Here is a 17988-nt window from a genome sequence, read left to right as displayed (position 1 = left end):
CACCATATGGTCTGAGGGACCAGCCCACGGCTGAAAAAGGTTGCTGACCCCTGCCGTAATGTCCCACTTTTCCTTAGGACGTCCCTATTTTCATCAGAGAAATGTTGGAGGGTGTGGAGTTATGCGACCCCTGAGCAAAAGAGATACTGAAACTATACAACCTTTAGAAGACACCTGAAGGCAGGCCTGTATAGGGACGTGTTTTAATGTTTAATGTTTTATTATATTTTTATATATATAGTAAGCCACCCAGAGTGGGCAGGGTATTATTATTATTATTATTATTATTATTATTATTATTATTATTATTATTATTGAATAAGACAGTGATGGGCAAACCTTTTGAGCTTGGTGTGTCAAAATTCGCCAAAAAACTGAGCATAACTCGCGTGGTGTGTCATTTCAAGAAAAAAAACATAATTTCGCGATATTTATAGTTTAAATAACAAAAATGTATAATTGTAATATATAACTGTATTTAATAAACCAAAAACTAATTATTTAACCAAACCAAACCAAAAAGCCCTTATTTATCACAAAGTGTCCAGAGTTGTTGAGCTTTTTGTGGGGAGCTGCTGACCAAAGTTTTGGAGGGTTTTTTTGGCGGTGCAAAAGTTGCTTTGGTTTTTTTGGGGGGATGCCCCAAGGCTGCTGTGCTTTTTGGGGGCGGGGAAGAGAACAGAAATAAATGACGAATAATACCTTCACTGGAACTAACACACAGCACCAACATAGTCTGCCAAAGCCCCCCAAAACCCAGCACAGAACGGGTTAAAAAACAAACGCTGTTACACCCAACCATCGTCTGCCAAGGCGCCAGAAAAACAGCACAGAAAGGGTTAAAAAACCAATCTCTGGCTACCAGCAACAACAACAACAAAGATCCGGGTTTTAACAGCGGAGACAAGGAGACAAGCTGTAGCATGAGGAGGAGTGGGGGAACAAATGGGGGGAAAACCAACAACAACAGCGTGAATGGGCCAATGGGGCGCATGCCATCAGTGAGGGCTCTGCGTGTCACATCTGACACGCGTGTCATAGGTTCACCATCACTGGAATAAGACGTCCCCATTATCACTGGAGAAGTGTTGGAGGGTATGTCCTAGATTGCGTTTTGTCCTTACTGTAAACTACTGCTGCCAGGATTTTTCACTGTGGCAAGCAACACGTGAATATCAATAAACTAAACCTATCCTAACTATTCAACATGTGAGCATGAATTTGTTCCACAGTGAATCCCTTGGTCTCAAAGGTGCCACAAGAATCTCTTTGTGTTCTTCGTTGTTTCAACAGACATAGATTGGTGTCCATCTGGAAACTCATTTGAGCTTTGTGGACAGCGCTGCCTGACATGTTTCTCAGTTTTTAAATCTCTACAGCATTTCCCAGGGATTCACGCAAATATCAATTTTCACTGACTTTGCTGCTGAGAGAGGGAGGGAGGGAGAGAAGGTTATAAACTCATGAATGGTGTTTCATAATCTTCGTCTCCTTTCCATAAACCTAGAAGGGAGGGGGGTTACCTGGTGAAAGCGATTGGAAATAGGTTCAGAAAAGAAAAGAAAAGTGGCTTCAGCGATTAGCTGGTGGAATTCACTGCCACAGGATTCCTCTGCTAGTTCCATCTGTAACTGCCTGTCTGTGTAGACAGCACTGAATTAGACGGACCACAGGCAGCTTCCACTGTTCAGTGAAGAGCCCGTTGGTGCTTTTTGGCTTTGCGATAACTGACCCTTTCTATTTAAAAAATCTCAGGAAAATCGAGCTGCTTAATACGAAAAACCTCCACGCATCTTGGTTACCATCACAGAACACAAGTCCTCTGTCTTCAGAAATTACACTTCATATCAGATTAAATCACAGAGCTTGATGAGAGGGCCCACGACTCGCCGGACCTTTCTGCCGCTTGCCCTTACTGATCAAACAGGCTTCATAGGGCCCAATTTGGGAATGATTTAGAGAAGCAAGCAAACAGTTTGCAAACCTCAAAGGCTTTAAAATTAAACTTGCCATGGGGGAGATTAAGAGAGGAGGTTCATGCGGCTATCGTGATATGGCTGGGGTGCATTTCTTGTGTGTGTGTGTGTGATGGCGGAGAACGTATGAAGATAAATGACGAATCTAACTCACCTAAACCAGCTGAACAGGATTTGGCGTGCTGCTTAAAATTAATCTCCTCTGCAAATCCATCCTCGGCTGCCACATTTACTTAGGGACAGCCAAGGCTTTCACCCAAGACAAGGGGGGTGGGTGGGGTGGGGGTTCCTCCAACAGCCCACTCTGCCTCTCTTCTGGGTTTCCCCAATCCCTTTTTCATGTCCTTGTTTGACATCTAGGGAAGAATCATGAGGTGTTGAGTATTATTAACTTCTAAACACCTAAGAAATCAGTAGGATATCACAAACATTCCAGGTGCCCCCGACAGTCTCTGCTAGTGACCCATCCTAAACCCCTACCTTTCTTTAAAATAAAATGAAAAGATGAAAAGAGGGGGCCACGTCTAGTGAAAGGGTGTGGGGAGAGCGAGGCCCCAGTAAAAAGGGGGAGAAATATGACTACCTTGGCTGGGACTACAGATGGTTTGGAGTATTTAATAAACAGGTTGACACTCCAGGTTCCTCTCATTAGGTGATCACGTCGGGCTTGGGGGCTGTAAATCAACTGGCCAGGTTATCAAAGCCCTCTCTCCTGAAGTATACAAGGGCGCCCAACTGTCTGCTTTAATGAGTGCAGAAAACAAGAGGGGAATCTGTAAGGAATTAAATGTCTAGGGCACTTTAATACAAACACACGCTAATCCAAAGGGCTGGGAAGGCAGTTCACCTAAAATGCAACAAATAATCATCATCTATATATATAAAAATGTAGGCATTGCGCACACGGATCTAACAGCCTTTCTCCGTAACCGCTGAACCGTAATGTAACAAATTTGGCCACAACGTTCCATGCCTACCAGTGAGGGATCTGGCATAATTTTTTCCCCCCAAAAGCAAACCTTTCATACCTAAAATAATGATTAAACACAAAAAAGTGGTGCCCAAATTAGACGCTACCAGCAGAAGCTCTGAAGACTCCAGCAGCATCCAATAGAAAGGCAGATCGCCCACTGCTGCCTCGAAAGCCGCGCCACCAGATGACATCACAAAATTCCACAGCAACCAACTGAAAACAGGCCTTTTGCAGCAACAAGGCCCAACATTGCCAAGTGGAGGTACGGGCCTGCCGGGGTGGGGATGGGGGGCTGAATAGGGGCTAGGGATAGGTAATGGGTCAGAACTGAGTGGTGGGAGACCTTCCCTCTCCACAGTATCTCGCCTCGGCTTTGCAGACTAGGCTGAGTGGATTTAGGGGCCTGCCTGGGTGGGGGATGGGGGCCCCCGAATAGGCCGCAGCATAGAATCAACTGAATATGGGCCTTTTACAGGGACGTGCCTTTGGGTAGGGGAGTCAGGGTTGGGACAGGGCAAATTTTTACAGAATACACTCACTGGGGGAATGATTGTGTGCAAAATGAACGGGTCACAGGGATAACCCGGGGGGGGGTTGGATGGAGGAGAGGAGGGAAATCACAGGGATAAGCCGGGGTGGGGGGAAGAGGGGGCATAATAGGTCATGGATCAGGACAGAGTTGGGGGATTCACAGGGATGAGGGGGGAATCACAGGGATAAGCCGGGGGGGTGAGGGGAGGCGTGGGGGAATCATAGGGATACGACATGGATTGGCACAGGGTAGGGGAAATCACACAAATAACCCACAGCAACGCGTGGCAGGGCAGCGAGTAATAATAATAAAATTAAAGAAAAATGTATACAATAATAATGTATTATTTATATGCCTCCCATCTGACTGGGTTCCCCCACCCACTCTGGGCAGCTTCCAACAAATTAAAACACAATGTTATACAACATTTGAGACCAAAAGTATGTCAGCAGAAACAGAGAAGCCATCCACAAAACATTCAGATAAATATCAATATTTTTTTTTAATAAAAAGAACAGTGCGAGCCCGGGAAGGCCTGCTTAAATAGATGCATGTTTTGGAGGTGTTTAATGCTAGCTACTGTTTCTGCTTTGTGAACAGCACATGGCAGCAGGGCAGTCTCGAGCAGGTCAGCCGCCCTGGCGCTGAGGGGCGGAGATCGCTCCGGCGCCCACACCCTCACAGGGCGCAGCAGGGTTTCCGCACGGCTTTGCCGTGCAGCGCTCTGCCTACTGGCCCAGCGCCCTGGCACACCGTGTCACCGGGGGTCTACCTAGAGCCGGCCCTGCATGGCAGGGGTGTTAGACTGTGTTGACTGGGGAAGATGAGAGTCCAGACAGTGGCCTAGGGGCAGTTGCCTCGGACACAAAGCTGTTAGGGGCACAAAATTTCAACACCTGGTGCTTCCTTAATACAGCCGTGCACTTCCGTCTCCGTTGCAAATGACTTCTCCATGTGAATCAGGAAGTGACCTCTCTAGGCAATGGAATGACTCTTCTTTTTTAATTTCTACAGTTGCGAGCTCCTGGGGGACGTGGATGCCATTAGGCAGTTGAATGCGCATGCGTACTCAGTCCATTTCCCTCCCTCCCATTTCCCTCCCATCTCTGCGCAGCCCTGGACACTGGCAACCCACGCTATGCCACTGAGTCCAGCAATATTGGGAAAACCATTATATGTTAATTACTCAATTAGATGAAGGATAGGGAACCTGTGGGTTTTGTGCAAGAACCATTAATGTTCAGATGATTACGATAAATAGGCAAAGGAAGTTCCAAATACTCAACAGGTGCTCTACATGCCTAAGTGAGCTCAGTTGCTGATTCAGCAAGCAACACAGCCCCTTGGATCCTGTTATATGGGAATGGGGCAGGCACAACTTCCACATGGCAAATGGGCAGGTGAAGGGAAACTCATTCTGCAGGGTTTCATCTGAGCTGCCTGTTCACATTTGTGCTGGTGTCTCCATGAGCTAGGTCAGTGATGGGCAACCTTTTGAGCTGTGTGTCAAAATTTGCCAAAAAAACCCGAGCATAACTTGGGTGGTGTGTCACAGAAAGGGTTAAAAAACCAATCTCTGGCTACCAGCAGCAGCAACAACAACAGCAAAGGATCCGGGTTTTAACAGCGGAGACAAGCTCTAGCGGAGACAAGCTGTAGGAGGAGCGGAAGAACAAATGGGGGGGGCAACAACAGCGCGAATGGGCCGATGGGACGCGTGCCAGCAGTAAGGGCTCTGCGTGTCATGTCTGACCTGCGTGTCATAGGTTCTCCATCACTGACCTAGGTGATGGGGGGGGGGTCCTCTGTGCTTACCCTGAACCAGACTGAGCAGCCGACTCCTGAGAACATGGGCGGGGGGGGGGGGCTTCAGTGGTGCCAGACGGGATGTCGAGATCAGAGGAGAGGCTGGCACAGAAGCCATGATGCAGGACACCCTGGATGCGTCCTTAACCTGCTCCTCCATGGACAGCTTTGAGTCCAAAATGAGTCCCAGGCTGCGCACCTGGTCCTTCATGGGCAAAACATGCTGCCTCCGACAGTGGAGGTAGAACATTTGCATCCTGGTCCGTTGTCTTTGGATAGCTATGAATTTGTCTTTTGAAGTCATCCGAGTTAGTGCCCATCACCAAGGGCGTAGTCAGGTGGGGGGCAGTTGCCCCCGCCAGATCAAGTAAAACAATAGAAACACTTAACTGACCAATCACGTCAGTTCCGTCCCCCCTAACACAAGTCCTGCCCTCCCTCCAAATCCTGGCTATGCCCATACCCATCACCACCTCTCTTGGGAGCAAATGCCCATCTTCTAACTATGCACACTATTCCAGCCCCCTCCCCAACTGTAAATCTCACCGTCTCTCCTTTCTGATCCTTTCCAGCACTGCTGTTGCGTCTCCACTCTGCACATGCGCAATTGGTGTCCCTCCCCATGTTTCTCCCTCCACCCTACGTGTCACACTTCATTTGCTTCTGCCAGCTTCCCTCCTGCCATTTGCAGCCCAGTCCATTGGCTTATCGAGATCATGTTGAGTCCCTGTCCAGACCCCCGGAAGCATCTGCGGTTCCTCCTGGCTAGGGGTCACCCAAAGGCTGTCATTGGCCCAAGGCCTGTGGGAGTCAAATTCTGCAGCTCCCATCAGCCTACTCTTGAGGCAAACTGTAGGAGGTATATTTATACCGGCTGCCTCCATTTCTCAGGATTTCCAATGAAAGGATCGGCCCTTAGGGGAGGAAAGGAAACAGCTCACACAAAAGCATGACATCCTGCCCTTTTGGGTTTAGATCAAGCTGTGACGTGGTTGCTGGAGTGAAGGTTTCAAGAGTGGGTGAGAAAGCAGGGGAAGGAACGGATGCCGCTGTTATTTTGCCTACAAATTTGAAGCTGCTTGATATCAGCTCAGACCACTAGTCCGTGGAGCTCAGTATTTTTCAGTGACTCTCCGGGGTTGCAGACAGGGGTCTCTCCCAGCCCTACTTAGAGATGACAGTGGGCACTGGACTCGAATAAAGGACTTCTCCACGCAGCACTTCGTTAAACTATGGAGCTTGCTCCGCCAACCTGGATGGCTTTTAAAAAGGATTTGGCAAAAGTAGCTGGAAGAACTTGGGATGGGAAAGAGCCTTGGCTGAGATCTTGGAGCACATCAAGCAGCAAGAAAGTCGGAAGTTTCTGTTCTACTCACATAAAAAGAATGTTTTCCTTTTTTTCTTTTCGCAGGCAGATTCTGCAGCATGTTATTGACAAAGGGTGCATTCGGACAGGAGGGACATTGCATCCTTCTTCATGAGGAACTCACGGAATTGTTGCTTTGGGACAGGGACTCTTAGTGCTCTTCACAAACTACAGTTCCCAGAATTCTGTAGGGGAAGCCATGACTGTTTGAAGTGGCATCACACTACAAAAGATCCCTTGCCCCCCACCCCACCCCGTGATTGAGGGGGACCGGGGCCATGTGACATCAGTGTGCCGTGCATGCACACAGCTGCGTGCGCAGATGATGTCAGCATACCCTGTGGTATGCTCATACCTTCCAAGTTCTTCTCTGAAAAATAAGGGATCGGACCGGAAGTAGCATACCGGAAGTAGTGCTGCCGCCATTTTGGAACTGGGCGGAGCATGCTCAGAAGTGACTTTTGATGCTGCTGCGCCCAGTTCCAAAATGGCCGCCGCACCAGAAGTCGCACTGCAGCCATTTTGGAACTGGGCAGAGCAGCATCAAAAGTCGCTTCTGAGCATGCTCTGCCCAGTTCCAAAATGGCCGCCGCGCCAGAATAAACCGGGAAAAAACAAAAAAATCTGTTTTTTCGGCTGGGGACAGCCGGAAAAACGGGGGTTTCCCGGGGAATACGGGAGACTTGGCAGCTATGGGTATGCTGACATCACACGTGCACACCCAGCAGTGTGTGTGCACAACCGCCACAGAGGTTGGGGCACAGCCCTCTGATTTAGAATTTGGTGGGGGCCTTGTCCCCCCATATTTGGTGCTCCCGCACCATACTGCTTTAAATGTACGACATGGATGTGGCCCACGGGGACATCAGAGAACAAATATCTGCCTTCTTCTATGCCATACCACTTCAGGTATTTGACGAATACTGTTCTGTCCCCGCCACCACCATTCTTCTCATTTCCAGGCTATTCATAGCCTGCTCCTTCAACCTTTTCTCACAGGAGTTGCTTCCCATACCACTAGCCATCTTTGCCACCCTCCTTTAAACTCGTTCCTCATTCCAATTTGTCTCTATCCCTTTAAAAATGTGGCATCCAGGAGCCATGGAGTGCAAAATAAAGTGGGACTATCACTTCCCATGACTTGGAAGCTGCTATTATTATTATTATTATTATTATTATTATTATTATTATTATTATTATTTGCATGTTTAGACCTTTAAACCTCCCCCTTTAAATAAATTCAGACAAGACTCAGATTTCGGTTTGGTTTTTGGCAGAATTTAGGCCACAACTTCATTGATTACATAAGGTGAGTGGTTGCATAGGCTCTGGTTTGACTAGCTCCCTGCACCGTTGCAGGTAGCGCTGACCCAGGGCACTAGCATAGGTCAGCCTAGGGTGAACACCTGGAATGGCAGAAAGTCGGGGACATGCTATGTCCACCACCCAGATGTCCCCATGGACTCAGGCATGGGCACAACCCCTCTCAGGGTTGACCAAACCATTGAGTCCCTGGATTCCTTTAATGGAACACCCTTCACATAGGGATGCCGAGAGCATTCCCCCATCCCTATCACCTGAACCAGAGCCTATCTGCAACCCTACAAGTTGTGATGATTTGCTATGCGGCAGGCGAAACCCAAATGGCACCAGCCAATCAGCCAAGTGGGGAAAATTCCTGCTGTGCCCCTGTCCCAACGACAGATGACGACATAGCAAGGTCAAGCGTGCAAGCCCTAAAAGTAGGGAGAGGTGGGTGGGTGTTCTGATGCACTGACCAAAAGAGAAAGCTATGAGTCATGTACATGGGCATATATAGGTCCCTTGATCGGTTTGGCTAGCGTCCCATTGGCCTGCTTCAACCCAGCATCAAGGGACCTACCAATAGGGTGTTGTGGCTATCCAATCGTACCCACCCACAACACAGGGTTCGGTTGCCAGGTCGCACTGCAACACATGCCCTCTTTGAGGGAGGACACGATTAATACAGCCTAGGATCAAACCTGCGTCCCCCCCCCCCAGCTGCATCACACTGCTGACTCATGTCCAGCTTATGACTGACTTCTGCTTTGAGAGTCTTTCCCCTTTACCACTGAGCACTCATTCATCTCTGAAGACACATTTGATCTCCTCCATCAGCTGCCAAAGAACATGCTTACTGGAGCAGCCATGAAATCAATCAGATGTGTATGTCTGGAAAAACATGTTCTTCACTCACTCCCATTCATATTTGTTAGGAAGCTCATTCAGCAGAATCCATATTTCCATGTGTGTGTGTATTAGGGTAATGACTTTTTCATTTCCCCCCCCTCAAAAATTATTTCCTATAGCACAAATGGATGAACTTTTGCCTACTAATGACTAAAATGAGGTACATTCCATTGAAATATGTAAAAAGGTCACGCACAAACCGTTTTTATTTATTTTTTGTATGCCGTTTTACCATTTCATAAAATTCTATATATATATTGTATCAAATTTGGACACAACACCACATTCCACAATGGGGAGTGTTCTTAGCAACATAGGGTATATAAATGTCACACCCGCGCAAGGTAAAAGCCCCTTTTCGGGACCTCAAAACTCAGCCAGCAGACCCTGCCGGGCATGCTGGGATAAGAACCTACAGGAGAGGTAGCAAAACATCGTCCTCTAGCAGCATCTATACCAGGGGTCCCTAGACTTACCGGCGTTTGGGCCGGTTCCCACCGCGCCGATCGCGTGGCAGGCCGGGGGACGGGGGAGCGCGCGCCTGTGCGGGCTGGCGGGCGGGGGAGTGCGCGCTTCCAGGGTGGAAAAGCGCTGAAAATCCATTGTGCGCATGCGTATGGGCCTCCCTGACCCGGAAGTGCACCAGAAATTACCTCTTCCGGGTCGGGAGAGGCCCATACGCATGCGCACAAAGGATTTTCGGCGCTTTTTTCCCGACCCGGAAGAGCGCTGCCGCGCTGCGCGCCGTAAGAGCGGGCGGCGGGGGTCGTCGCGGGCCGGATTGGCAGGCCAATTGGGCCGCATCCGGCCCCTGGGCCGTAGTTTGGAAACCCCTGGTCTATACTGTTACTGCAGCTAAAAAAAGCTTCCTTGTGTATATAATGTTGTATATATGTGACTCTAAAGCTTGGGTTCAATTTTATATCTGCTTACAGTGACTTCAAAAATGATCAAAAAACTGATAAATAATTTTTTTAAATCATTTTGTGCGTGAGGTTTTTTTTTTATCAAATCTCTTTGAAAGTAAGATTTTACCTAATCTTTAATGAAAGCTCATCAAATTATGATACAGGGAAATGAGGTTGTAAAAAAGTCATCACCCTAGTGTGTGGGTCCATTGGTCGTTTATTTATTTACTCTTATGACTCACCTTTCCTTCAAGGAGCACAAGGGGGCAAACATGGTTCTCCCCACCTCCATTTTATCCCCACAACCACCCTGTGAGATAGGCTATGCTGAGAGACTTTGACTGGCCCAGTGACAGCCAGTGAGTTTTATGACTTAGGCGTCATTTGAACCCTGGTCTCCCAAGTCAAACATGCTAAGCACTGTTCACCATATCTCTACACCAGGGGTAGGCAACCTAAGGCCCTTGGGCCAGATGCGGCCCAATCGCCTTCTCAATCCGGCCTGCGGACGGTCCGGGAATCAGCGTGTTTTTACATGAGTAGAATGTGTGCTTTTATTTAAAATGCATCTCTGGGTTATTTGTGGGGCATAGGAATTTATTCACCCCCCCTCAAAAAATATAGTCTGGCCCACCACATGCTCTGAGGGACGGTGGACCGGCCCATGGCTGAAAAAGGTTGCTGACCCCTGCTCTACACATTCAGTTCTATCTGACTCCCAATCTCCCTTTCCCTGTCGCTCTCTCTTCAACATAGGTGCCAAATCTCAGGGACCCAGAACCCTTCACGCTGTCCAAATATTTTGGGGGGAGGCACTCCCCCCAATTGACTGCACTGAGCTTCCCCAGCCTCCTTCCACTGTGTGAAAGTGCAGATAAGAGGAAGGAAAAAAAATCACACGAACAATCCCAAACCATTTTTCTTTGAAGTAAGCTTGACTGATTTGGATGCATCAAGGACAGGCACCCCCAAACTCGGCCATTCAGATGTTTTGGGACTACAACTCCCATCATCCCTAGCTAACAGGACCAGTGGTCAGGGATGATGGGAATTGTAGTACCATACATATCTGGAGGGCCGAGTTTGGGGATGCCTGGTCAAGGGAGTTTGACCAAAATCTCAGCCTCATTCTCAATTCCAGTTCTGGGGGCTAGTGCCAGCTTCTGGCTTGAGGGACCGGCTGGCATTATGCCACAGGGGCAAAAGAAGCTCTCTTTTGAATAATAACAACAACAATAATTTTTATTGCACTTTTGAAGGTTACAGAGAATTAATTAAAAATTACACCTGAATACACAAAAAGAAAAGAGAAAAAGAATAAAAGAAAAAATACCCCCCAAAAAAGGAAAAGAGAGAGAGAGAATTAAAAAGATACAGACAATTGCTCAAAGGATACAAAGCATAATTTGAATATTCTATACAAAAGGCTCCCAGAAAGAAATTACATTAATCTTTCTTCTTTTCTTTCTTTCCTTACAATCACTTTCTTTCTGTTCCACTAAACTTGTTTGAATCCCTGATATGTTAACTGACTTCCCTCTATCCCTTTGTGCCTTCAACACTTCTCATTAGTTACCAGTAATCTGTATTCCTTTATTCAAATCAATTTCCCCCCATTATATCTGTGAAATTAATCTAAGCACAACCAAATATTATTTTTGGAACCATATTTAGTCAAGTAGTTTTTGAAGCAAACCAATTCCATTTTTTTACACTGTCCTTTGGTCCATCTTGCGCAATGTTTTCTAGATTGACAGGTGGCAGCTTTCCAGGGTTTCAGGTAGGGGACATTCCCAGCCTTACCTGTATTAAGGATTGAACCTGGGACCTTCTGCATGTGATGCAGAGGTTCTGAGCTGTGTCACAAGGGATGTCAGCTGATGGCTGGGTGGGTGTGGTTTGGGACAGTGGCCTCATGGGCCAGACTGGACCTCCTAGTGGGCAAAAAATGGTCTGTGTCCCTAAACTTTCCCCACCTTTGCCGTAGATGTCCACAAAGGGTTCTGAAGAACACAAAAGGGGAGAAATTTAATAATATTTAGAATGTGTTTATCGAAATCATAGTGATCCATGAATCAACTTATACAGTGGTACCTCTACTTACGAATTTAATGCGTTCTGAACGCACATTCGTAAGTCGAAAAAAAAATGTAAGTCGAATCCCATAGGAATGCAATGGGAGAAAAAAAATGGTAAGTCGAAGCAACCCTATCTAAAAATTCGTAAGTAGAAAAAATCCTATCTAAACTGCATCCAAGATGGCGGACGGAGCTCCGTTCGTAAGTAGAAACATTCGTAAGTAGAGTTATTCGTAAGTAGAGGTACCACTGTACTTGAGGGAAACAACAAGTCTATCCATTCACATATATACTACATAGTTTTGTAACTTTAATTATATTGCATTGTTACTTTGTCATTGTTGCTTTTGTCTGCCTTTTAAAATGTTTTTAAGGCATTCTTTCTCTTCCCCCCTTTCATTCTCTCTCTCTCTCTCTCTCTCTCTCTCTCTCTCTCTCTCTCTCTCTCTCTCTCTCTCTCTCATTTACTATAACTTACTGTAATACTTTCAATAAAATATAAATCATTAGAAGAACACAAAAGCCTGCTTACCGGTACTATTTTTGTGAGATTTCATTTGGTCTTTTTGCAACGACTGGTATTGCCAAACTGTTGATTTTCGATTTATGTATTTTCCTTCCTATTCACATGCTTAGGGGCTGAGTCTGGTCACAGACAGACGCCCCCCCCCCCAAAAGGGTGTGTGGGGAGGTTCTAGGGCTCAAGCTTAGAGCATAACAAACCCTGCTCTGAGCCAATCATGTCAGCTTCCAGAGGTCCTCCGGGTTGGCAATCTGATGTGTTCAGAAAAAATGTTAGTTCATGCAAGGTCAGAGTAATTGTGCATGATTAATGGTTTATCTCTTCCTGAAAGCCATACACAACGGCTCCAAACCAAGTTAGCCGTAATGCCACACTCTCTCAGAGTCCCTTTAAAGGGGCAGCATTATTCTTTCCTGCTGGAAGAAGAACGAGGCGTCCAGATTTGCTCACCAGAGCAGGCAACCAGTTGGCCCATAGCAGACTCATCCAGCAACTCATCCAGCGGTCTTGAGGGAGGTCCTGTTGGAGTGCACGATGCAGGTCCAAACTTGAATTCAAGGAAGGGTAGCCTCAGGGCTGGGGGGTTGGAATGTGCTCCTTCAGGGCTCTCTCTCTGGCCCCCAGAACTCTACTCAGTCCCCACCCCTTGCCAACCTCATTCCATACCCTGATGGCTTTGGCTTGGCTAGGAAGCATCTTCGAACTATGATCATGCCTTTTGCCTGCCCAGGTGGAGGATAGAGAGGAGCATGTGAGTGTGTTTAGAAACTAGCTCTGAAGATGGTTCGGAAACTTCAGGTAGTGCAGAATTCAGCGGCCAGGTTGTCCAGCGGGGCAAGACGTTTACACCGATCCTGGTCCGACTGCCCTGGCCACCAATTAGTTTCTGGGCCCAATTCAAAGTGCTGCTTTTGACCTATAAAGCCTTAAATGACCCAGGACTTCAATACCTCGCCTCTTTCCATATGAACCTACCTGGACCCTGAGATCATTTTCTGAGGCCCTTCTTCCTATGCCTCCTCCACAAGAGGTCTGGAGGGTGGCAACATGAGAAGGGGCCTTTTCTGCAGTGGCTCCCCACTTGTGGAATGCTCTCCCCAGAAAGGCTCACCTGGCGTCTTCATTATACACTTTTAGGCACCAGGCAAAAACATTCCTCTTCAACCAGGCCTTTGGCAGACTGACATCCAATTTCCTTTTAAAATGTGTTGTGGGAGGGTTTTCTTTCTTTCTTTTTATTATGCATTTTCTGTTTTTTATGTTGTGATTTTATCTTGTGAACAAATTTAATTATTATTATTATTATTATTATTAATTATAATACAAAGGTAAAATTCACATTCAGTGCTCCACCCACTTTTCCCCCTTTCCCCCTTTCCTCACCCACCACTAGTCTATGGCCCTCAGAAGCTTGCAGATAAAAGAATGTGGCCCTCATAGGGACATAAGAAGAACTTGCTGGATCAGGCCAATGACCCATCGAGTCCAACATCATTTTTCTCACAATGGCCAACCAGATGTCCTTATGGGAAACCTTCAAGCATGACCTGAACACAAGATCACTCTGCCCTCTTGGGCTTTCCAGCAAGTGGTATTCAGAAGCACCACTGCATCTAACCATGGAAGCCCAACAGAGCCACTGTGGCTGATAGCCTTCTCCTCCATGAATTTGTTCAATCCTCTTTTCAAGCTATCTAAGCTGGGGGCCATCACTACCTCCTGGGGAAGTGAGTTCCATAGTTTAACTGTGCCCTCAACATTTCTCTTCATGGGCCCACTGTCCCTCAGACCATGTGGTGGGCTGGACTATATTTTGAAAAAAAATAATGAGCAAGTTTGCAGGCGACACCAAATTGGGAGGGGTGGCTAATACCCCAGAGGACAGGATCACACTTCAAAATGACCTTAACAGATTAGACAACTGAGCCAAAGCAAACAAGATGAATTTTAACAAGGAGATATGTAAAGTACTACACTTGGGCAAAATAAAAAACAAAAAACGAAAGGCACAAATACAGGATGGGAGACACCTGGCTTGAGAGCAGTACATGTGAAAAGGATCTAGGAGTCTTGGTAGACCACAAACTTGACATGAGTCAACAGTGTGATGCAGCAGCTAAAAAAGCCAATGCAATTCTGGGCTGCATCAATAGGAGTATAGCATCTAGATCAAGGGAAGTAATAGTACCACTGTATTCTGCTCTGGTCAGACCTCACCTGGAGTACTGTGTCCAGTTCTGGGCACCACAGTTCAAGAAGGATACAGACAAGCTGGAACGTGTCCAGAGGAGGGCAACCAAAATGGTCAAAGGCCTGGAAACGATGCCTTATGAGGAATGGCTTAGGGAACTGGGTATGTTTAGTCTAGAGAAGAGAAGGTTAAGGGGTGATATGATAGCCATGTTCAAATATATAAAAGGATGTCATATAGAGAAGGGAGAAATATTGTTTTCTGCTGCTCCAGAGAAGCGGACACGGAGCAATGGATTCAAACTACAAGAAAGAAGATTCCACCTAAACATTAGGAAGAACTTCCTGACAGTAAGAGCTGTTCGGCAGTGGAATTTGCTACCAAGGAGTGTGGTGGAGTCTCCTTCTTTGGAGGTCTTTAAGCAGAGGCTTGACAGGCATATGTCAAGAATGCTTTGATGGTGTTTCCTGCTCGGCAGGGGGTTGGACTGGATGGCCCTTGTGGTCTCTTCCAACTCTATGATTCTATGATTCTATGAATGAACACATTCCTATGCCCCACAAATAACCCAGAGATGCATTTTAAATAAAAGCACACATTCTACTCGTGTAAAAACACCAGGCAGGCCCCACAAATAGCTCAGAGATGCATTTTAAATAAAAGCACACATTCTACTCGTGTAAAAACAGGCTGGATCACAGATCGTCTGCGGGCCAGATTGAGAAGGTGGTTGGGCCGCATCCGGCCCATGGGCCTGAGGTTGCCTACCCTTGGTCTAATCCTCTTTGAAAGTCATCTAAATCGGTGGCCATTAATTAGGTCTGGCATATGTCTGGAATTTCCCGGGCGAAAATCACTAAAATGTCTAGGGAAATCGAGACGGATGGCAACCTAAGTCTAGATTTGGGTGAATTTCCTTAGAAATAGCTCAAAAATCTTTTCCTTTTTTTGAGATTTTCCCAAATAAGCTCAACAGAAACTAGGAAAAACTCCACTCTGGATTTCCACCCTACATTCCATAGTTCCATAGTTTAACTATGCGCTGCTGAAAAGCACTCCTGATCTCTGAGCGACACAGTTGATCCTGGTGAGGGTGGATCCAGAATGGAATTGCAGTGTCCTGCCATCGTTGTGATCAAAAGAACCTCAATCAAGACCAGAGCTGGGATGACGGAGAGCAGCCTATACAGAAAAGCAAATTTGCTGCTCCTAACGGCTGAGGGGCAAAGCCTGGTGAGTTGGAGGCGAAAAGCAATTATCTTCTTTTGTCCTGCCTCCCTCCCTTTCCAAACCAAAAGAAAAAGAAGGGGAAATTAGTCCAAAAATAAATAAATAGAAGAGGGATAGCAGGGAGGACAGGAGCAAATGAGCGCTCTCTCCCCCCCCCTTCAACTACGCCTCCTCCGAGAGGATGATTGAAATTGGCTGCCCAGGATAATAAAGTCTCCCGAGCATCGAGGCAATGCCAGAAGTGCCCCCCTGTCCCTAATGAGCCAGGAGACGCCAGCTTGGGGGCTGTAGCCGGGGCTAAATTAGCGGTGGAGGCCATCTGAAGTGGCCTGACTCCACCGTAAACTGCCTTAAGTGTCTCTTTATTAAATTACACCACCGCTTAGAGTCTGCCTCGCTGCCACATCAGAGCTGTCTGCATCCCAACAAACTCCTGGCGTTCCCGCGGGAGGTCTGGGCTACTGGATACTGACAATAATAATCGGGAACATGGGACGGGGAGGAAGGGGGAGCACAGAGAATGCTACCCTCCATCATCAACAACAGTTTCCTTGTTACAGCTTCATCACATGCTACTTTTAAAATAGCATCACCAGAGATTCATTTTTTTTGGGGGGGGGGAGTGTAGAAACATGATGTTTCTTTGCCCCCCCCCCAGTTGTGGAGGTTGATGGACCCAGAGTTCCAGGAACCGTCCGGGAGCCTGCCAATGTAAGAACATCAGAAGAGCCTGCTGGATCAGGTCAATGGCCCATCTCGTCTAGCATCCCGTTCCCAATAATGGCCAACCAGATGCCTCAATGGGAAGCAAGACCTGGGTGCAACAGCAACTTACGATTCCCATCAACGAGCATTCAGAGGCCTCCAGCAATGCTAGCCATTGTGGCTAGTAGCTATTGCCCCCTTCCCTCCATGAATTTGTCCATTCCTCTTTTAATGCCACCCGAGTTGGTGCCCTAAAATGGGAAGGCATAATTCCGGATGGAACCACTGTGATTCAACAGTTATGAACAGATACACTGCTTATCCTTGGGGGTCCCAAATTAAATCCGACCATTTCATCTGGAAGCTGCTGTGGTTTTAAGGAAGCCCTCTTTGAACATGTATTTCTGAGATGCCCCGCTGGGTCGAAGCAGAGGTCCATCTTGTAGTATCTGGTTCTCACAGTGGCCATTTATACAGTGGTGCCTAGACTTACGAATTTAATCCATTCCGAAGGCACCTTCATAAGTCGGAAAATCCGTAAGTCGAAAAACGCCATTGGAAACGCGATTTCCCATAGGAATGCATTGGAAACGGAAAAATTCGTAAGTCGAAGCAACCCTATCTAAAAATTCGTAAGTCGAAAAATCCCTATCTAAAACCACCGCGGTTTCCCCCCCCCCGGATGCCGAGACATTCGTAAGCGTGCGGCCATTACCCTCATTCGTACGTCGAAAAATTAGGTTGTCGTGTCGTTCGTAAGTCGAGGTACCACTGTGCATCTGTGTGAAGCTGGCAAGCACTTTCAGAATCTCAGTTTTTTGTGATTCCCAGCAACTGGCATTCAGAGCCATACTGCCACCAACGGTGGAGGAAGGACATAGCCATCACTGGACTAGATGACACCTGGGGTCCCTCCCAACTCTACAGTTCTGTGATTTTTATGTCCAGGACTGCCACTATGGACCATAGCAGCAAGGAAAGCAGCAATTGTTCAATGCACGGGATCAGGAGTGATAGCCTTACAAGATGCAAAGGTGGGCTGCTTCTAATTTCCTCTGAAGCAGTCTGACTAATCTTTTTGTGAACGTCTCTGAAATGCCACAGGATTGACTCCCGCTAACCACGGGCAGGAAGTGACTCCAAGCAATCAACAGCAATGTGTCTAAATTAGCCAACAATCAGGGTCAAGGGTGGCAACTTGGGGGAAAGGGAGACAGAGGAGGAGGTGGGGTCACCGTGGGTCTGACTTCCTTTGGACTTCAGTACCTTCAGGCTATATTACAAGGAGACCCTGGTGGAGATGCTGAACACCTGACTCCCTCTCCAACACAGCTCTGTTTATTTGGGAGATCTGCTAAGTGTTAAGGAGAAAGAAGAGCATCCCCTTTTTTCAGAGGTCAAATGCAACAGTATGCCACAGCGAAGGCTTGGGGTCCAGGTTCCTGACTCAGATCCTGAACGAGTCGCGGCCTGAGATGAACAAAAAGGT

Source organism: Zootoca vivipara, chromosome 16, assembly GCF_965207765.1.
Source record: "Zootoca vivipara chromosome 16, rZooViv2.hap1.1, whole genome shotgun sequence".
Taxonomy (NCBI): Eukaryota; Metazoa; Chordata; class Lepidosauria; order Squamata; family Lacertidae; genus Zootoca; species Zootoca vivipara.
Note: the sequence above shows the minus strand (reverse complement) of the source record.